This window comes from Eleginops maclovinus, chromosome 23, assembly GCF_036324505.1.
Source record: "Eleginops maclovinus isolate JMC-PN-2008 ecotype Puerto Natales chromosome 23, JC_Emac_rtc_rv5, whole genome shotgun sequence".
Lineage (NCBI taxonomy): Eukaryota > Metazoa > Chordata > Actinopteri > Perciformes > Eleginopidae > Eleginops > Eleginops maclovinus.
In genome coordinates, this window is record NC_086371.1 from 23,995,062 (window position 1) to 24,016,249 (window position 21,188).

Below are 21,188 nucleotides of genomic sequence, written 5' to 3' on the forward strand. Positions count from 1 at the left end.
AGAGTAGTATACAATAGTGCAAGTAATGCAGATCAAGTAAACTATATACATGTTAAAATAAAATCCAAAAAGCTAAGTTGTCTAAGAAAGTGACCAAGTCAATGCATGAGTACTGTATATATGTAAATAGAATAGAATAGACAAGAATATAATCTAAATTCAATTCCGTAAAGTGAAATAAAATACTGTTTATTGTAGTAATACAATGTCCTTTTCAGCATTCCTTTCTACTGTATTTCTGTGCAAGAAAAAAGTGACGATGCTTTTTGAGGTTCACTTCCCATTTTCGGAGCCAATCAGCTTCTGGACAGCAGCTTTTAACCCTAACCCTACCCCTTCTTGTAGGTGTCACATTTGATTGTGCTGAGGTGAAGAATATAACGTTAAATAAATAAATAAAAAATAATACGTTGCTTTTCTTAAGCTTTGCACCACAGTGATACAGGGTCAGTGTGAGTGGGCTTAAAACATACATTTAAACCTTTGTACAGAGAGATAAAGTCACCAATTTAACCCGTAAATAAAGTAATAAAATCTGGAAAAATATATTAGGTTCACTGTGTGTCAATGACATCCTGATAATTGTGAAAAGGCTCCAGCGGGTGGGGTCCAAGGTTAAAATTGAGCTAATCAACTTGAAATATAACATTGCTAATGAATGCCAAACATCAGTATAGAACTTTTAAATATGAAGTGTGTGTGCATCCTCCTCCAGTGTGTCCTCTGCACTGCTCACTAACAAGCAGCGAGGAGTCAAGCGAGTAATCAGAACAGAGAAATAAAGCCGCTCAGGCCTCCAACAGCACCCGCGCTTTGGCGGTGGAGGGGTGGAGAGTGTGTGTGTGTGTGTGTGTGTGTGTGTGTGTGTGTGTGTGTGTGTGTGTGTGTGTGTGTGTGTGTGTGTGTGTGTGTGTGTGTGTGTGTGCATATAAAGAAAGAGAGAGAGGGGTGTGCCTTGACACCCAGCAAAGACCCTTTAAACAGTCTCTCTGCTCTGGTCTTGGTTTTAGAGGCAGCCCTGTCTGGGCCTTAAACGCTCCTCATTACTAAGCTCTCCTCACATGTGGCGGTGCTGAACCTGCCGCTGCCCTGCCGCTTTTAGTGCTGCGCGTTCTCACTATTCCCTCCCGTAATAGAGGGAGACTTTGTTAAGTATCTCCTCTGGAGGCCAGGCTTGTTTAAGAGGCTCTTTAAAAAGGGCTTCATCAGAGTTTTACAGCAGCTCTGGAGAGGGATCGCCTGATCAAGGACGCAGCTGAGGAACAGATAGAACTAAGGGGGGGATGGACAGGACTAGAGCAAAGGAAAAACAAAGTTACAGCCACACATTTAGGCTACACAAATGATATGATTATAATATATACTATGATGAAGTGTTTATTGTCTGTGGCTTCCTTGTGTGAGCCCAGAATGTTGGAACAGCGGATGAACATCATGATGGGAAACCCTGTCCTACAAACTAGTTTATTGAGACAATAGTTACCAGTTTATTAGATACATCATTATCATTGCAACTAAGATGGTGCCGCTGGAGGCTGCTTGGGTGTTGTGAGGGCTCATTGTGTGTTTTCTTCAGTGTTCACACTCAGTACACCGGGCTCTCTCACCAGAAACAGTTCCTAAACATCAGACGGACAACTCCAGCTCATTTGTGTCCCACTTTTCTCTGCTCTTCCGTGGAGTTCTTGGACATTCTTTTTAAAGGTGCTCTCACCTGCATCCGATTAGTGTGAGAGGGAGTAGGGCCGGGTGAGGAGGCCGCACTCCGTTGCCCGGAATATTCCTTTCCAGTGTGCGTTCTCCGAGCATAAACTGGATAAACTTCTGCTGGTTGTGGGGGAAAACAGAGAGTTTTCTTCATCCTCAGTTTTGTGCTTCACGGAGACCTGGCTGAGTGGATAAATCTCAGCGCTACAGCTGTTCCGAGCGGATCGAGGCACGGAGCACTCCGGCAAATCAGAAGGTGGAGGATTATGTTTTTATACTAACAGTAGCTGGTGTAACGATGGTGTTGTCCCACTGAAAACTTTTATACGCGAGTTATCTTTATTCACGGAGTTTACATCCCACTGCATGCGAACCTGCAGGAGGCGCAGCGCACACTCGCCGACCAGACACTTTGTGGAGAGGACCAACCCGGACTGCTTAGTTATTGTTCTTGGTGATTTTAACAAAGGTAACCCCAGCCAGGTTTTAGGCATAGGCGAGGCAGTCGCCTAGGGCGCCTGATCTGGCTCGGCGCTGCGCTGGTCTCTCAGAGGAACAAAAAAAAAAAGGTTTGTTGTTGCAAAAAATTTGACCGTGGGCGCCCATCCTAAATTTCTGCCTTGATGTATCAAACTTACACATTAATAATTGAATAAAGAAAACACCTTTTGCACCCCAGTTAAATTTTTCATTTGCCCTGTGGGCTACTTGTACGATGGGCGCTGTGAGTGATGAAAGTGGGGGATCGTGGCTTATCAGGCGCCCGCTGCTCACAGCCCAAGTCCGGCAGCGCGATCCAAAAGTGTCAGACATCGCTTCAGTTAAGAAGAGGCAGACATCTTTAAAGACATTAATTTACATCATAATCAAAAGGTCCAAGCTTTCAGGTGCACAAGGAAGGAAACGAAGAAAAAGTATGGGTCAGATCAGTCTCATAATAGGCCTACACAAATGCACACATCCACACAAAAATGTGTTCCGTTTCACATACATGTAAATAAAATCCAAATACAGAAAGAAAGTTTTAAATGTGTATTTTTGATCCACACATATCCGTTTTCCGTTTCAAACCGCTGAACCTGCATACACAAACCGCTCCCGGCATGGATTGCTGTGCATTCGTGTGTTTGTTTTTTGAGACTCCCCTGACGGACACCTGATTCGTACTTGTAATCTTTTTCTATCTATAGTCAATCACATGTTTCCTCCATTCTAAGCCAATCACATGAGCGCGCCCCCACGAGGGTATGATTTCTTGCGTTCATGACGTAGCGCTTCATATACGCATTTTGCGCTGTCCGGAGCTGACAGGTTAACTTCAACATTGCGTCTAGCATAAGTGTCTCAAGTAATAAGTGTCTCTGGGTGAATGGCCTGACCAGTGCGTGGGCAGACGGGACTGTAACTTCTCCTTCTGCAACTGAGAACAAAGGAGGCTGGTAGCCAAAAGCACAATGAAACTGAGAGAGGCCCGTGGCAGATTGCATATTGTGTGCATACTCCACCAGGGTGAGCTGTCTGCTATATGAGGAGGGACACCAGGCCGCGAAGGCAGGTTTCGAGCTCTTGGTTCAGGCGCCCGATCTGGCCATTACACTCCGGGTGATATCTGGACGACAGGCTGACTGTGGCACCAATGAGGCTGCAGAATTCCTGCCAGAACCGTGACACGAATTAGGGATCCGGGTCAGAGACAATGTCCTTTGGGAAACCATGAAGGCAAAACACATTATGCATCATGACCTTGGCTGTTTCCTTGGCGGACGGCAATTTAGGTAAAGCAATGAAATGAATCATCTTGGAGAAACGATCCACCACCGTGGGCACAGTGGTGTTACCTTCGGAGGCGGGCAGGCCAGCAACAAAGTCCAGTGATATCTCTGACCAGGGTCTGCTGGGAATGGAAAGTGGGTGGAACAGTCCCATTCGTGCCCGGGAGGAGGTCTTGTTTCCGGGGCGCAGACAGGACACGCCGCCACATACTCCTTCACCCCCTTCTCCATGGATGGCCACCAAAAACGCTGCTTGATTACAAACATAGTTCTTCTGACCCCGGGATGAGAGGTTAGAAGCGAGGTGTGAGCCCAGTGAATCACCTGAGGTCGCTTGGCTACCGGGACGAACAGCCGGTTAGGCGGGCAACCACTAGGTGCCGGGCTCTCACTGCTGGCTTGCGTCACCTCACTTTCTATTTGCCAAGTCACCGCTCCTACCACAAGGTTAAGTGGAAGGACGAGTTCAGGCTCCTTGGCTACAGGCTCGGGGTCAAACAGACGAGACAGGGCGACGGGCTTGGCATTCTGAGACCCCGGTCTGTAAAAAAGAACAAAATCAAAATGGTAAAAAAATGTCCACCTAGCCTGGCAGGAATTCAGTCTCTTAGCCTCACTTAGATATACTCGAGGATTTTGCAGTCAGTCCAGACCACAAAGGGATGTTCAGCCCCCTCCTACCAATGCCTCCACTCCTCGACTTCAACAGCAAGGCAACTCACGGTTCCCCATGTCGTAGTTCCTCTCTGCCGGGGACAGCTTCCTGGACAGGAAGGCGCAGGGGTGAAGCTTGTTGTCCTTCTCTTGACGCTGGAAGAGCATCCACCTCCACCACAAACTGGCAAGTGGGGTATGGCAAGTTGAGTATGGGAGCAGAGGTGAACCTACTTTTGAGCTGAGAGAAGGCTTCCTCAGCCTGAGAGGACCTCACAAAACGGCTATAAAAGTAAGTGAAGCCCAACAACTGCTGCACCTTTCTGCGACTGTCAGGGGTAGGCCAATCAGTTACTGCGCTAACCTTAGCCGGATCCATTTTAACCTGACTTGGGGAAATTATGAAACCCAAAAAGGTGACATTCTCAGCATGAAAGTCACACTTTTCGGCCAAACAACAGGTTTTCCAGCAGTTTGTGGAGAACCTGGCAGACATGTTGTTTGTGTGATTCCAGGTCCAGGGAGTAAATCAGAATGTCATAGAGATAGACAAAGACAAAGCAGGTCAGAAAATTCCTTAAAACGTCATTAATTAGGGCTTGGAAAACAGCTGGAGCATTAGAAAGACCAAACGGCATGACAAGATACTCGTAATGACCAGTAAGTGTGTTGAACCCTGTTTTCCATTCATCCCCCTCCCTGATCCTGACCAAATGATAGGCGTTACGCAAATCTAGCTTGGTGAAAACCTTAGCTCCCTGAAGTTGCTCAAACGCAGAAGAGATGAGAGGAATGGGGTATCTGCTCTTAACTGGGATGTCATTGAGAGTGGCATAGTCAATACAGGGTCTTAGGGACCCATCTTTCTTACCAAGAAAAAAATCCTGCCCCTGCTGAGGATGAGGAGGAGCGAATTAACCCTGCTTTGAGAGACGCTTCAATATAATCCTTCATGGCCTCTTTCTCTGGTCCTGAGCTAAATGTGTACTAAACTCTCAAAATTAGGTTTAGTGGTTGTCAACACCCCGCTGCGTTCGACACGCATTTGTCGCAAATGCTTCAATTGGGTCACAAGGTTCGAGGCTCTTCCTCTGTTGCCATTGTTGAACTACAGACTAGACTACAATTCAAACTCGGCACCAACTTCGACGTAATCGCTCTCAACCCCTCCCCCTGTTTGCTGATTGGCCCGATAGACTTCTGAGTTCCAGTAATCGTACGTAATGAGTTCATGCCCAGTCTCACTTACAGAAGCAAAATGAAATTGGGCGGAAGTACGTAGGCTGGTTTAGCCAAGCTAAGTTTGTACTGTCAAGGGGCGAACTTGCAGGCAAGAACCCAAACGCACCATTCAGAGACAAGGGGTTTCAGGAAAAGTCCTTTTATTGGATGACCTTTGTACAAAGGAATTCACAAACAAAAAAACACTCTTTCGAGGGAAAAAACCTGACTAAAGACTACGAAAACAAAAGCCACTCGTATGAGGGAAAGACATAACTGAGACAAGGATCTAGGAGCATACATGAGCCTGGGGCTGGATGTCGGACATTTACGTATGACAAACTGGAACAGGGGGAGACGAGGACAATATATACACAAGGCGAGGAGACACAGGTGGAAACAATCAGGGCGGGGTAGACAATCACGAAAGAGGGAGACACACGGGGGCAGGGGGAGACCTGAAACGAGAAAGGGAATTAATCTTCAACATAAAACTGGGAGGCACAAGACAACAAAAGGACAGGACGAAAACTAATATGAATAAAACAACATTATTTTTCGAGACATGACAATTTGTGTATTATGAGACTGATCTGACCCCATAAAAAAGGAGGAGGAAAAGAGAGCCAACACAGAGGTACGTCGGATTGTGTAAACATAAAAAAAAAAAAAGTGGTTTTGTGTGTAACATTTCATTTGTGGTCGCTAACTAGCTAGTTAAGTAGCAATAAAGCTAATGCCAGTTAGCCTATTGATGCTAGGATGGCCACGAGCCTCGGATACGGAATGATGGATAGAAGCAGATATAAATGTGAATATCAACCAGAAGAAAGCTATCTGGATAACTGCTCCATTGTATAAAGTGAGGCTGACCAACCAATATAGGCATGTCTTGTTATTTAGTTGTTACTTATGTTTGCAACTTATTTCCATGGTGCAGCGGCATTTAACTTTTTAATAAATCACTTTATATAGGCTCGGTTTAAATTTGCATACAGCTGAGGCAGGTTGCAGCAGTTATTTTTGTCTGACTGTAGATACATGTTTTTTTTGCTTGTAATTGGCTAATATCTACTTTATAACTGTCCAGATGCACTTGAGAAATACCTCAAAAAGCCCCCAGCTACTGGAGAAGGAACATCTGATCTCAAATCGAGATCACACTCTGAAGAATGTAGGTTTAGCCAATTATTTATGGTCTCTGTGTAATTGTTAATACACTGCTATTTTGTCATATTTATTATTATTATTATTATTATTATTATTATTATTATTATTATTATTATTATTATTATTATTATTATTATTATTATTATAAATAATAAAAACTAAAGCATGCATAACTTTATCTGCTTGTGTAACCCAGGTGAAAATAGACATGGTTATTAAATAGTTAATACATAAGAATAAATATCAAACAGAATTTCATCATTTCAAATAATTTACTTTATTGATATTAAAAACATCTTAAACAGATAAATAGGATTAAAAACATTATTTCATGGGTTTGGTAATTTATTTTATCATTGGTTGAAGTTGAAAGGTCATATCTATCAGCTAATCACAGTGCTGATAGTCATTCTCTTCCGGAAGATTCTCGGGAGAATCGAGGAAGCAAGAACAGGTGAAGTCACGCTTGAGAGTAGCTCCAGTAAGAAGATATTAGAGCTAAGAAATCTAAGTGTATTTGACGATTTATTTTCTTGCTGTGAGTGTTTTGTTTACCCTTCTGTCTATGTCGATAGACTGTGGTTTTGTTTAGCGTTTTAGTTTTTGAGTTACTGAGGAGATTCGCGGAGATACAGTTTGCTTTTGAAGATCACGCATCCAGCGCGTGGTCAACGACATTGGATGGCGAGCCACCCGAGGAAGGAGCAACGCTGAACTGTGTTTGTACGTCGAAAGAAACATCTTTTCTCCTATTCGAGGAGAGCGGACATCGTAGTGAGGGGCCGGGTGCTTCAGCCTTTCCTTTCCTTTCCCTGCCCTGCCGAGAATCAATCACCAACTGCGGTAAGACTGTGCCAGTAGTAGCCGCCATACTTCTCCCCTCTGGATCACGTGAGCAGTGCGTGGACTGCTCTGCGCTGCTGTGTGAAAGGGAACTTCTCCCTTTCTCTCGCTAAAGGACTGTTTAGCACTAAGGAATTGATTTAATGGACATTGATAGAGTTAACCATTTTGTGTTGATGTTTATGTGCATACTGTGAATGTGTTTAACTGTAAGGTTGATTGATACTGCATTTACTGGTGTTAACTTTCTCTTGTGGGCTTAGTAAGATGCCCTATGTTTCTTGGTTGTAATAACCTACTGATAGAGGGTAATACCAAATGCTTCTGATTTAATTAAAACTAAAATAGGCCTAAGTTGATTAATAATTAAGATGGAAAATTAAAGAACTAGTTATACCAAATAACTGCAAACTAACTGGATAACAAACTAATACTAGAACACTTATAAGAGCTCAACTGAGATACTAACTAAATTACTGAAACTGACTGAGTTTAAGTTAACTAGATATTAAGAATTCAAAATAGTTTTCTTTACTTAAAGGGTAACTGAGTAAAACTCAGATTCTTCTTTGAATCACTTTGCATTTATGCAAATGGTTTTTCCTGTGTTGTATGTTTTGTATGTGTAATGTCTTAAAGGTACCATTTTCTAAATAATACTTCTACTACTTCTATTTCCTTTTTTGATAAAGCCGGCAATTCTAAACTTATCTTTTGGTCTGTTTTCTCTGTTCTCTTGCTAATTATTATTTTAACCAATTACTGCTCTTCCTACGAACCTAGTTTCTGGTCCAACAACAACAACAACAACAACAACTCTCTTTTAATATTTGTAGTAAGTGCTACACTTGCATGTTTGGAAGGAATAACGAGCATATTACATGAGTCCACCATAGCAGTACCTTCAGTTCCTGCTGACTGCCAAGGACCGTCTGAGTCCACCATAGCAGTACCTTCAGTTCCTGCTGACTGCCAAGGACCGTCTGAGTCCACCATAGCAGTACCTTCAGTTCCTGCTGACTGCCAAGGCCCGTCTGAGTCCACCATAGCAGCACCTTCAGATCCTGCTGACTGCCAAGGCGCGTCTGAGTCCACCATAGCAGCACCTTCAGATCCTGCTGACTGCCAAGGCCCGTCTAAGTCCACCATAGCAGCACCTTCAGATCCTGTTGACTGCCAAGGCCCGTCTGAGTCCACCATAGCAGCACCCCTGCTGACTGCCAAGGCCCGTCTGAGTCCACCATAGCAGCACCCCTGCTGACTGCCAAGGCCCGTCTGAGTCCACCATAGCAGCACCTTCAGATCCTGCTGACTGCCAAGGCCCGTCTGAGTCCACCATAGCAGCACCTTCAGATCCTGCTGACTGCCAAGGCCCGTCTGAGTCCACCATAGCAGCACCTTCAGATCCTGCTGACTGGCCAGCACTGTCTGAAACAGTGAGGATGGAGTTAGTTAGACCAGGGCCATATCAGGTAAAATCAGACTTCACTTTTCCCAAAAAGGAGGATGGGAGAAGTTGCCATCATCACTACTTTAACCAAAAATGAGTAAATGGAGAGACAATCATGAGAAGCTGGGTTGTGTATTCCACGAAGAAAAAAAGTATTTACTGCTTTTGCTGCAAGCTGTTAGATTACACACTCTTCAGTAGTGGACTAAATGACTGGAGAAATTGCACTGACATACTCAAAACACATGAGAACAGTACAGAATACTCTAGCAACATGACTTTGTGGAAGGAACTGGAGACTCGACTTGAAAAGGGCCAAACAATAGTCAAAATGGCACTTCTGGAGGCTGAAAGGAGGAGGTGGCGTGAAGTCCTGACCAGATTGGTGGCCATAATTCAGTCATTGGCAGAGCAAAATATTGCCTTTAGAGGGACCACCGACACACTTTACCAGCTCATCGCCAAGTTCGACCCAGTCCTCAAGCAGTGGAAAGAGGATCCACCAATACATCCTATTTAGGAAAAATGATTCAAAATTAACTGGTAGATTGCATCAGTGGTAACATTGTGGACCATACGGTCGATGAAATAAAAAAATCCAAATACTTTTCGATTATTTTGGATTGCACCCCAGATTTGAGCCATAAACAGCAACTATCAGTCATAATTTGACTTGTTGCAACCCAGGACACAGCCCAAATAAAAAAAACATTTTATTGGGTTCCTTGAGGTGGAAGAGTCCACTGGAGAAAGCCCTGCAACCCTCATTCTTAAGTGAACAGCTCAATATCCCTTTTGAAGACTGCAGAGGGCAGTCTTATGACAATGGTGCAAATATGAAAGGAAGGGGAAAGGAGTCCAAGCCAGGCTTCTTCAAATAAATCCAAAGGCTTTATTTGTGCGATGCAGAGCACAAAAGTTAATTCTGGTGGTACATGATGCTGCAAAAAGCTCTGCAGAAGCCACTAGCTACTTTGGCTACCTGCAGAAGCTTTTCACGCTCTTCTCTGCCTCCACTCAGAGATGGACCATCAAAAAGTCATGTGAACACAACATTGAAATCTTGGTCTGATACCAGATGGGAGAGTCGGATCAACAGCATAGAGGCTGTAAGGTATCAGACTGCAGAAGTCAGAGATGCACTTCTAGAGGTGAGGGATAAAGCCACAGATGGAGTCCTAAAAATTGAGGCACAATCTTTGGCTGAAGAGGTTGGATCATACCGCTTTTCAATCAGCACTGTGGTATGGTATGACATCCTGAACAAAATTCAACATGTCAGCAAAATGTTGCAATCAGTGTCAATGCAGCTGGATGTTGCTGTTGACCTCCTGAGAAAAAACAAGTGCTAATATCGCCTAGGGCACCAAAATGTCTAGAACCGGCTCTGACCTCAGCCATGAACTCCCAAAATACAAACACTTCATTAAATGCCTGAGCAGTGAGGGGGATATGTTGGATTAGTGTTACACCACCATCACGGGTGGTCTGTATGATTTAGTTTGCGGTTCAAACTGCTTCAGAGCGGTGTTCATTGAACTTGTGTTTTAGATGCGAGATATCATGTGTGCTGCTGTTGTAATCTTTTGTCTGGACCAACTATATCTTAAAAAAGACAACTTTTCTAAAAAAATTCCAAACTTCATGATGGTAGAATTCATTGACAGGCTGTTTGTCAGGAACATGACACAAATACCTGGAATTAAATGGAGCAATTCAAGACAAAGCTCAAAATTCAAAAAGTCTTAACTTAAAAAATAAAATTACAACAATAAATTCCGCTTCCAAAGGCAACACATGGTAAAGGTGAAATGCAAACACTTAATACTAAATAAACTTGACTCTGGGAAATAACTACAAGTTCAAAAGTTATTTTAACTACATTTGAAACAAGACTGGCACAGGACAAAGGGAGATGAGGACTATTTATACAAGAGGTAATGGCACACAGGTGACAACAATAAGGGAGGGGCCGACAATCTCAAAGGGGGGAAACACACAATGGCAGGAAGGGCTCTGAAAAGAGAGGGAAGGTAAGTACAAAATAAAATTGCAATGACAGACAGTGCATGACGAGACTAGACATGAGTGACTGTAACACAACAACTGAACAATGCGACATGAAAATTCACAAAACCTATATCTAAAGATGGACTATAATCTAAACATGAAGTATAGAACATAAACCTGATAAATAACTCAACATGACATGAGTAAAAAGAACTGGGCGGAGTTAACAGACATGGCGTGATGTTGCACTGTTGTATAACACCTAAATGATTTAAGCTAGGTGTATCTAATAGACTGAGTAAATAACCTTAGAAATACATCATGAAGTCCTGTTGCATTTAGCCTGAAGCTACTTCAGGTTCAGATCTATTCAAAGTCTGTCTCACCCCAGCATGTGCACGTGTAGAAAGCATTAATGTCTGTGATTGTTATGCCTTTAGAAATGTGTTTGTTGCTCTGCTATCATAGTTTAATGTGATTTATTTATTTTTGTAACCATGGCAATATATAAGCAGTGCATGCTGGGAGACACGAAGTACATTTGCCGTGCAGCGGTCAGATACAGTTGTGTGAGCACATCCAGTCATCAGCTCCTCAGTTAAGTGCTATTCTTTCTCTCTCTTTCCTAACGCAAAGTCTGTAAGTATTAATGCGTCTTATAACATTATGTCGTCAAATATTTTGAGTTTGTGAGTGTATTCAGACTGCTAAGACGCTAATTGTGTTGCTAGGCTAAGTTAGTGCTAAAGTTAGCTTTCTGTTTTACCGTTGCTTGCTATTTTTGTTAGCTTGATCATATCTCATCATATAAGCTACGTGGCTAGGCTAGCCAAGCTGTGATATTTACACAGATGCTATTGTGTTTGGTGTGTTTTATAATACAGATATGTCATTGCATTGTCTTTAGAGTTTCACAAGATTCCCAGTAAACTTCATGGAAACGAATCATCTTTGTCCTGGGGTTTTTTGGAGTGTTTAAGCTGAATGGAAACATTGCCCATGACACCCTCCTGTCCTCACAGGAAGTGAAGTGCACCCCTCCGAACACACAGTCAGACATGGGGTCAGAATGTTCTTCTACCAATCACAGCTCAGCAAGTCTCCACGAATGAATCGTGTTTCTTTGGTAAATTGACGTTTATCTAGCTCAGTGGTTCGGACCCCGCTGGCAAAGTGTTTGCAGGTTAATTTCTGTAAGTTGTCAAATATTTCAGACTGGAGGATGAGCGACTATCACACACAAAGCAATTTTTATTGACTATTAATAATTGGATCCTTCACAATCACTATTGGAAATCAGCAATGCTCATAAACGTTACAGAGGAGAACAAACATTTAAGACGCTGATAGAAAAGATGATCCCTCTGTGAGGATAAGTCCAAAATGCTCGACTGTCACGTGATTCACCGATACTCCAATAGTTCCCGGAAGTTGTTCGCGGGCTATTTAGAATGTGCTAATAACCGGTTAATACAGAGATAGAACTGAGATGTTGGGTAATTAGTAGTCAATAAATGTTTTGATCTGCAATATTTATATAGCATACTGATATGTATATTTATGTACTTCATACATATCAGTATGCTATGTAAATATTGCAGATCAAAACACAAAGTAAAATCCGCCAATATTTGAGGATTATTGTGAACAGCTGGGCTAACGCTACCTTGGTTAAAGAGCGTGTTACTGTTATTGCTTTGAATTGATACACAAATAAAAATATGTTCTGTAACTTGTATGGTAGTCAATAGCAATCACAACTTAATATCTATAGATATATTTATAGGGAGATTAGATAAATATTCTACCATTTCTTTAATTCATGCTGGTCTCCGTAATCCCATGGTAATTGCAGACCTATTTTAAACACTAATGTAATCTTTATGACTTTCAGAAAGGACAGGAGACCAACAGGTGACAATCAATGATTGTCAACTGACAGCACAATGGGTCAATGGACTAGCAGCAGCAGTAGCATGATGATGTTAAATGTGTGGTTTAGGAAAATCCATTGTAAATAAATGGAATTCAATTAAACATTGACTAGCATGTCATGCAGTTTGTCTGTTCCTTTTCCTCCATGTTGTCCTGGCATATAATCTCCACCATGGTTTGCTGTGCTGCTTGGGGATGCTCCATCGCTCTGAGAAAGGAGTACACGTATAGTTTCCCCAACTGATGCAGAGAGGAGGAAAAAATGGCTGGCTCAGGTCAGCAGGAGCAATTTAACTATCAAAAAAGACAATAGCAAAACAATATGTGAGGTTACCATATTCAAACAATGCATTTGCACTTTTTCACAAAACAAACACCACACCATTGGGAAGCTTTGTGTTTGGTTTAATAAAAATAAGGACCAGGGAAAGGCTTGCAAAGCTCTGACTCATGCTCCATTGAATCCCCCTCTGGGTCTTGTGCTGAAAGGGAGAGAAAGACAGGAGAAAGGGTGAGATACATCTATATAGCAACCTATTGGATGGAAAATTGCCTTTAGAATATAAGGTCGGGTCTTTGTTCCCCAACTGAAGTTATAGAACTTTATTATTTGTGCACTCTAAATCCATATCAATAGCGATGTATCACAAAAATAACTCTCTTCCTTATTGTATAACGTTAACTTTATTATAATAGTTCATACTACAAAATGCATATCCTAATTTCAAGGCCTCCACATACCACTCTATAATCACACGCCCCAATGTTATATTTATCTAATATTTAACTCCCTCCAACCGGCAAAAAGAATCACATTTAAAAGCCTTTTTCTCTAATTCCACAACGTTGGATGAAATGATATTAAGAGAACGGAATTTACAATTCATAGGCTGTTCATGGGTGTTGCTAACTTTATCCGGTATCCTAGCTTAATATGTATGTTAACATTCCCTAAATCTATTAATGTAGTGGGTGATAACCCTCTGACATGCTTTAATGCACATATTCATTTGATTCAGATGTGCTGATAATATCCGCAATATAAATGTTTAAACGTCTTGCCTTCAAAAGTGCATCACAAACTGACTTTTCTGCTGCAACTCCACTGTGCTGCTAGTGTGAGCCGCTAACTTCCGGGAACTATTGAGAGGCTCCACGATCCGCCAGTGCTGTAAAAAAAATGGTCCATTGGAGCGAACGGAGATGAGGCAACTCTCTCTATACGGCTCTGCTCTGCATCATCTTCTGATCAGTACTGCAATAAAGAATAAATCCACTTTAAAAATTGTATTTTTCCTCTCCAGATCATTTATTCAAATCAGATTGCTAAATGTTTCTGCTGCTTTTTTTCTTTTTCAGAGTTGACTTCCAGGAGTCTGTCCGACACCGCTGAGGGAAATAAGGCAGATTGATAACTTTGGATGGCCACAAATGGAATGCAAATGGTCTCTGAAATCATATTAAAGCCCCTGACGGGTGTGAGTGATGGGAAACAACAAGAGCTTGATTCTCCTGTCACGGTGTCACCTTCAGGCCCTTTTCTGTTTCCATATTAATTGGGACAGACACATGCATGGGAGGACAGGGAGGGTCACAAGAATAGGAGGAAGGATAAAAAAGAACAAAGCCAGCCATAAGGGGAAAAAGATGCAAGTGGAAGGCAGTGAATGAAGACTGATGATTGATAATGAAATACTAAACGGAGAGAGCGGGTATGGAGATCCAACATGTCATGTTAACAAGTGGAGCTCAGGAAGCTGAAGGCTGGCTGTGAGAGCTCCGGTTCTCCTCCTTATCCTTCGTGCTACGCTAGGCTGGAACCGACAGCTTTCTCCCAAACCGCTCCTCCTCTCAGAGAGACAACCCAGCAGAGCCTGAGATGAAATCTGAGAGGAGAGATGGAGTGCGAAGGGGTGGGGGGAATATAATTTAGGTCAGAGTAGACAGTACCTCTTCAACACTGGGTCGGGACAAATCTATCCTTTTTTTTATTGTTTGAGATGTAACCACGCCCACTTTTGCATCAATGTAACTCTGCATGGTGGTATAAAATGTTAACAATGTTGAAGTAATATTGTGTCTACTTTAGCTTGGAATAAAAACAACATGTGCTGGTGGAGAGGACTGCAGCTTTGGTGTCCCACTTATAGTAGCCGCTGTAGCAACTTGCTCTGCAGCCAGTGCAAGCCATGCTGAAAACGTTACAGCGGTCTTTGGTATTTTTTCTTCTGAAAGTGTTGGAAAGAAACAAAGTAAACATACTCATTCTTTACTTACATAGAAAACGTGACAAACAAAAAAACTTGCTATAAGGCTACAGACTTTTTGTTTATTCTTCATAAATCCATGGTGAATTAACATTTACTCAGCTAAGCATAACTGTGATCTTCTTTCACTTAAAAAAGTGCTACTTTCATAAATCTACTTTGAAAAGTATGTTCTATGAAGAGACTGTAGCTGTCAAATTCATATATCGTGGGATGAAAATGCAGAGGGGGCTGAAACCTGCAACAATGGTTTCGTCATGCAGTAGCGGTCGTGGTTAAACCTCAACTGGGCTGGGGACTGGAAGGAAGACCTGGATTGAAGTCAAGGAGCATTGTCTGGATTCTCCTGTCTTGAATCACCTGCAGTGAGCTGCTGAGGTGGCAGTGCATCAGATCAGATCTGTTTCTATCAAACACAATGACAGAGGTGTGGTGTGGGAAACTTATTTTGGAGAGGCTCAATCAGGTTGGAAGTCCATTGTGATGCTCTGCACAGCCACTTGTTGTATTGTATGGATACTGTGTCACTCAGCTAGCACTTCTGTGATTTAGGAGCAAGGGTTGGGAAGTAAAAAACAAATTCAATGAGCTAGTATCAGACAAGTCAATGTGATGATGTTCTGGAGGTGAGTGGTTATGGTGTGTGGGTGTGTGTGATCATTATTGCTCCTGACGAGCAGGAGGAACATTGTATGGCAGCCTCTGCCTCTGTATGAATGTGTGAATGACAAAGTTTATTTATAATTTAATTTGGCATTACTACGGCTGAGGCAGGAACATAAATGTATGAATAATAGATTATGATATATATATAAACTGCCCGGCCAAAAAAAAGATCACGGTCACAAACCTGTGGGGGCAGTATTATGATCTGGGGTTGCTGCAGTTGGTCTGGTCTAGGATCATTGTTAGGGAATATTTTGTGAAAGCTTGTAAACCTTTAGCTCATTTGCATCTCTTCTCTCTGCCCTCCTTCGACCTGGCTCTACGGCCTTGCAGGTGCTGTTATCTTCATTAAGGAGGGGCAGCCTGGGCTTCCGAAGCCTTGTTGTTCCCACAGTGGGTACAAGCTCATGCTGACCTAAGATTGGCTTTATTGTTTAGGGACAGCTTGCGCCAGTTTATCTGGCCCACTATGCTCCGGTAAACACCTTATCTGTGACCTAAATGACAGTTTAAGTTAAATGTATTGTCTGAGCGTTTGAAGAATGTTGATTATCCATTTGGAACTAGTTAAAACCTCTTCCTATTGTCGAGATCTTCAGAATTGGTTTGGCAACCGCTGTGGCAACTCGTGTCTACAGTAAATGTCTTGTCAATTCTCCGGCCGTAACTCAGAATAAACCCAACAGTGTTTTGCCATCAAGTTCCTGCTCTCCAGCGTCTCTTTGAGTTTCGTCTCCATTGCTTCAGAAGTTTCCACCACAATCAGCAACGTTATGTGCCCAAACAATGAGGTCAGCTGACTACCTGAATATACTGAATGACCAGGTTATTCCATCAATGGATTTTTTCTTCCCTGATGGCACGGGCATGTTCCAAGAGGACAATGCCATGATCCATCGGGCTCACATTGTGAAAGAGTGGTTCAGGAAGCATGAGACATCCTTTTCACACATGGATTGGCCCCCACAGAGTCCAGACCTGAACCCGATTGAGAATCTTTTGGATGTTATGGAGAAAACTTTGCGAAGTGGTCCGAATCTCCCGTCATCAATACACGAAAAATAATGCAAGACAGAAATAAAGGTTGTGACATTGCAGAAGCTTGTGGAAACAACGCCACACTGAATGCGTGACGTAATCAAAGATAAAGAAGGTCCAACGAATATTAGAGTGTGTGACCTTGTATATATATATATATATATATACATATATATATATATATATATATATATATATATATATATATATATAATATCTGTTGTCCACAGATGCAAGAGTGTAAACACAGACTCACAGGGGCGTATTAACAACAGGAAGGGACTGCTTTTCTTAAGATCAACATCCTATGTTTTGTTTCCTGAAGGGAAAAGCTGTTTTTTTTCTTTATTTCTTTTTAATTAACAATAGGTTAAATAAAAATGCAGTTCACCTCAGCTCTTTAGAGCCTTCTTCCTGATAAACCTCTACGCATTACCTGTTCAGACTATAACCAGTCTATGGTTCAGACAACAGACACACACCAGCTGAACACAGTGGAGTATTCTGAGGAGGAGATGGAGAGCAAAGCAGAGCCAAGGAGGATCAATATTCCTTTACTTGTATCTGGTGTACACATGACAAGTTTAAACAAAGAAACACAACAATACACAATATAAAAAAAGAAACATAAAATATCCGATCATAGAAGAATATAATATAATAGAAGAACCATGAGTCAGATGGAGTGTAACTGACTGTTGAGCGATGTGAGCATGTATCGGAATGTGAAAAACCCGAGTTGTGAATGTTATGTTGGGTGATATGAGCTCTGTTAATCAGTTTACATTGTATTAGCTACAGGTTAGTATTCTCTGTCATCGTGAAGGTAAGGAGATGTGTTTCAGTTGTGTTATTTAATTAAGAGTTTCAAGCATTTAACAGAATCAATGTATTTCCAGCTGGAAGGCCAGAGTCCTTCACAACCATGACGTACACGGATCTGAACCCCTGCTACAACAGAAAAGCAAGCCCTTTATACAGAAAACAGGAACAGGAAAGAGAAGTTCTCAGCCAATCAAATTCAGTTTTACAGCCTAATGAAGACACGTGGTTGGATGATGTAACAATGGTTGATGTTCAATTCCTGACAATGATAAGCTAAAAGAACATTTAGAAGTTACACGTAGACGTGATTTTAAACTATGAGAGGATCAACCCAGGGAATATAATTAAATTAGACTTATGATACATTTCCACGATAATTACAATCATGATGTCAACCATGATATAATGTGATCAAACCTTCATTATTTCCTGTTCTAAGGCTGAAGGCCATGCCCAGCAGTGTATAGTTTCAATTCAAAGGTTTGGAAACAGCTGATTCATCCCACTTCCACTATATCTAGGGTGACACATAGTCTATAATGAAATTATTCTTAAGAGGAACCAATGAGTGCATCTAATCTACTCAGGGTGTCATAACAATAATGCTGAGAACTGATTTTAATTGGATCATCTTATTTTTCATTTATTTCTTTTACAAAATGTACATTTGACTTCACGTGCTGTTTAACGGATTGTTCTAAGGAGCAGGTTCTGCAGACTAACCAACAGCTGCAGGTGCAGCAGTGTGAGGGATTGTGCCTGTGGGGGTTTCATATAATATTCTTTTAATTTGATGTTTCTGTCAGTCACCGTGAAATATTAACTATCACATGTGAATTAAGCAGGCTTTCCTCGTCATGTGTTACGCTCCAGAGACATTAAATCAATACGTATCTGATTTGGAAACATGAAGTAAAAAATGACTGTTTCATTAATGTCAATGAGGGCCAAATTAGACTGCTATTTAGATTCATGTGTGTGGAATACTGAGCCACAGGAACACTTTTACATTCCTCCGGATTCAGTATATGATTATGTGAGTCTTATATTGTCACATGTGGTTTTTGACCAGCATACATGACCAGTGACAGCCCGGTGAGAGAAGCCCGAGGTATGTTGCTTTAAAGCCGGGCCACAGGAAACAAAATGGAAGATGAGTGGACTTCTAAATCTTTAATTCAGTTAAAATGGGTAAGCAAATGAGAATAGGAACATTAACTAATAGCTTAGTCTTAGTCTTATTTTTTGCTCTTACCCTGTCCCAAGATACAGTGCCCGAAAAACGGTTTATATATTAAAATGACCCACATATTACATGCATATTACACTCATGTTACATACATCTTTCACCTAATATACACCCGTAGTACACCCATCTTACACCCGTATGCCCTGTTAGTACACCTGGTTATCTGTAGAGTCATTATTCCTGTTTTATAACCTTATCCAGGCAACGTGTCCTCCATGACACACAAACCATTTAAGGGCAAAGTGTCTCAGCCTCCACACACACACTCTCACACACTCTGGTGATGTTGGTCAGGGTTCAGTGCTCATTTCACACCCATCAAAGTGACATTTTAGCAGTTCTGATATCTCACCCACTGCTATCTCCTCTATAATGAAATGGTGAACCACTCACAGCCTTATCTGCCTTTATACACATTCTCAAGAGCCACAAATAAGAGCAGAATACATCTTGGTGCTTTTATAAGCAGTAAAGCTCCATTAGACAGTTATTATAGCTCCATTATGTCGTGCAGTGTCTCACATGAAGAGCCGGAGCCTTGCTTCAGATATAATTCTTCTGTGACTCTAGGTCTCTGTGCAGTCATGGGGAGCAATCGATAACAGTGGACAGTATAGTTCTGTTTGTATACTGCCTGCTGTGGCTAAATAAACCATTTTTAATTGCTTTTTTTATATACTGCTTTTCCCATTTGACTTATTAGGCCTTTACTTGCTATGTGTTTATTAGGTCAGCCCATACAGACCGATCAATCATGAAGATGCTCTTAAATTTAGATTCACATGACCCCGTAAATCAATTTGAACTCAGCGCCCGTCTAGCTTCTTCTTCTTTTTCTTCTTCTTCTTCTTCTTCTTCTTCTTCTTCTTCTTCTTCTTCTTCTTCTTCTTCTTCTTCTTCTTCTTCTTCTTCTTCTTCTTCTTCTTCTTCCCTGCTGAGCAAAACCAGTCGTAGTAAGATCAGCCAATTAAAAGCCATGCCTGTGTAATCACCGCAAAATGGGCAACAAAAGCTGTTTCAAAAGTGCTGCTCACATAGAATCCAGTCAATTAGAGGACAACCTTCCTGGGAAAACTTGCTTTCTATTTTAGGATAATGTATCAAGTCCTTGTGCATGTGTCTGTCCACACACACACACACACACACACACACACACACACACACACACACACACACACACACACACACACACACACACACACACACACACACACACACACACAAACACACACACACAGGCTCTTTGCTCTCATCAAATGCTGATGCATAACTTAGTGGTTCATTTAAAGCGTTGCTAAAGAGTCAAAGGTCCAACCATCACCTTTACTATGAGACCCACACACACACACACACACACACACACACACACACACACACACACACACACACACACACACACACACACACACACACACACACACACACACACACACACACACACACATTCTGTGGCATTGGGAGACACACAACCAGCCACACAGAATTAACAGTATGCACATAATTAACTGAAGTTAGTCTCCACGCTAATTTGCCGCACACCCTCCATCATGCCAATGAGGCTGAGCTCCACACTTTCCATCTTCTCCTTCTATCTCCACGCTTGTGTTTTTTTTATCTGTCTATAACACACTCATCTATGGTTTATCTCTCCACTCTTCCACTCCCCTCCCTCTATCTTCCCTCCTTCTCCCCCTCTGCTTTTTGTCTTCTTTCTTTCTCTCCCAGCGACTATACCAGCCGTTTTGCATCCACCAGATAACGACACAAAATTCAATTTCTCGCCAAGTTGCCTCCCTAATGGCTGAGTGTGGGGGGGGGGGCTGCCACTTCCTCTCTGCTTTCATATCACAAGTTCACACCACGGCCTCAGAATGAAACGCGTCGGTCGGCACAGTGTGGCAGGATGCCGGTGTGCCGCAAAGATATGGAGCGTGTGTGGATAGACAAGACCTCCAGTATTAACGTACAGTGATACAGCACAACACTCCTCTGTGAAAAGGGCTCCGTGTATCAGGCGTATGCATCAGTGTACATCAGCATCTCACACTTGCCGGGTGCTATTCCACTACATTTCCCATAAATCCTATATCCATTTCTGCGGGTATCGTTGTGTTCTGTAAGGCAAACAAATCCCAGACATGCCTGGATGACTCTATGATGATGTCTCTGTTACATCCCGGGTCATAGGAAGCAACACACAACCAGATTGTAAAATAGAGTTGGAATTCAAAGTAAAGGGCATAAATAACAACACTGAATAGGTTGTTGTTAAACACACAAAGAAATATAAGAAAAAGAAGACTCAGAATAGCTATGGTTAAATAAACACCAAGAAACAGCCAACAAAAACCTCACTACTCTAGTGGGTGCATCAATTAACA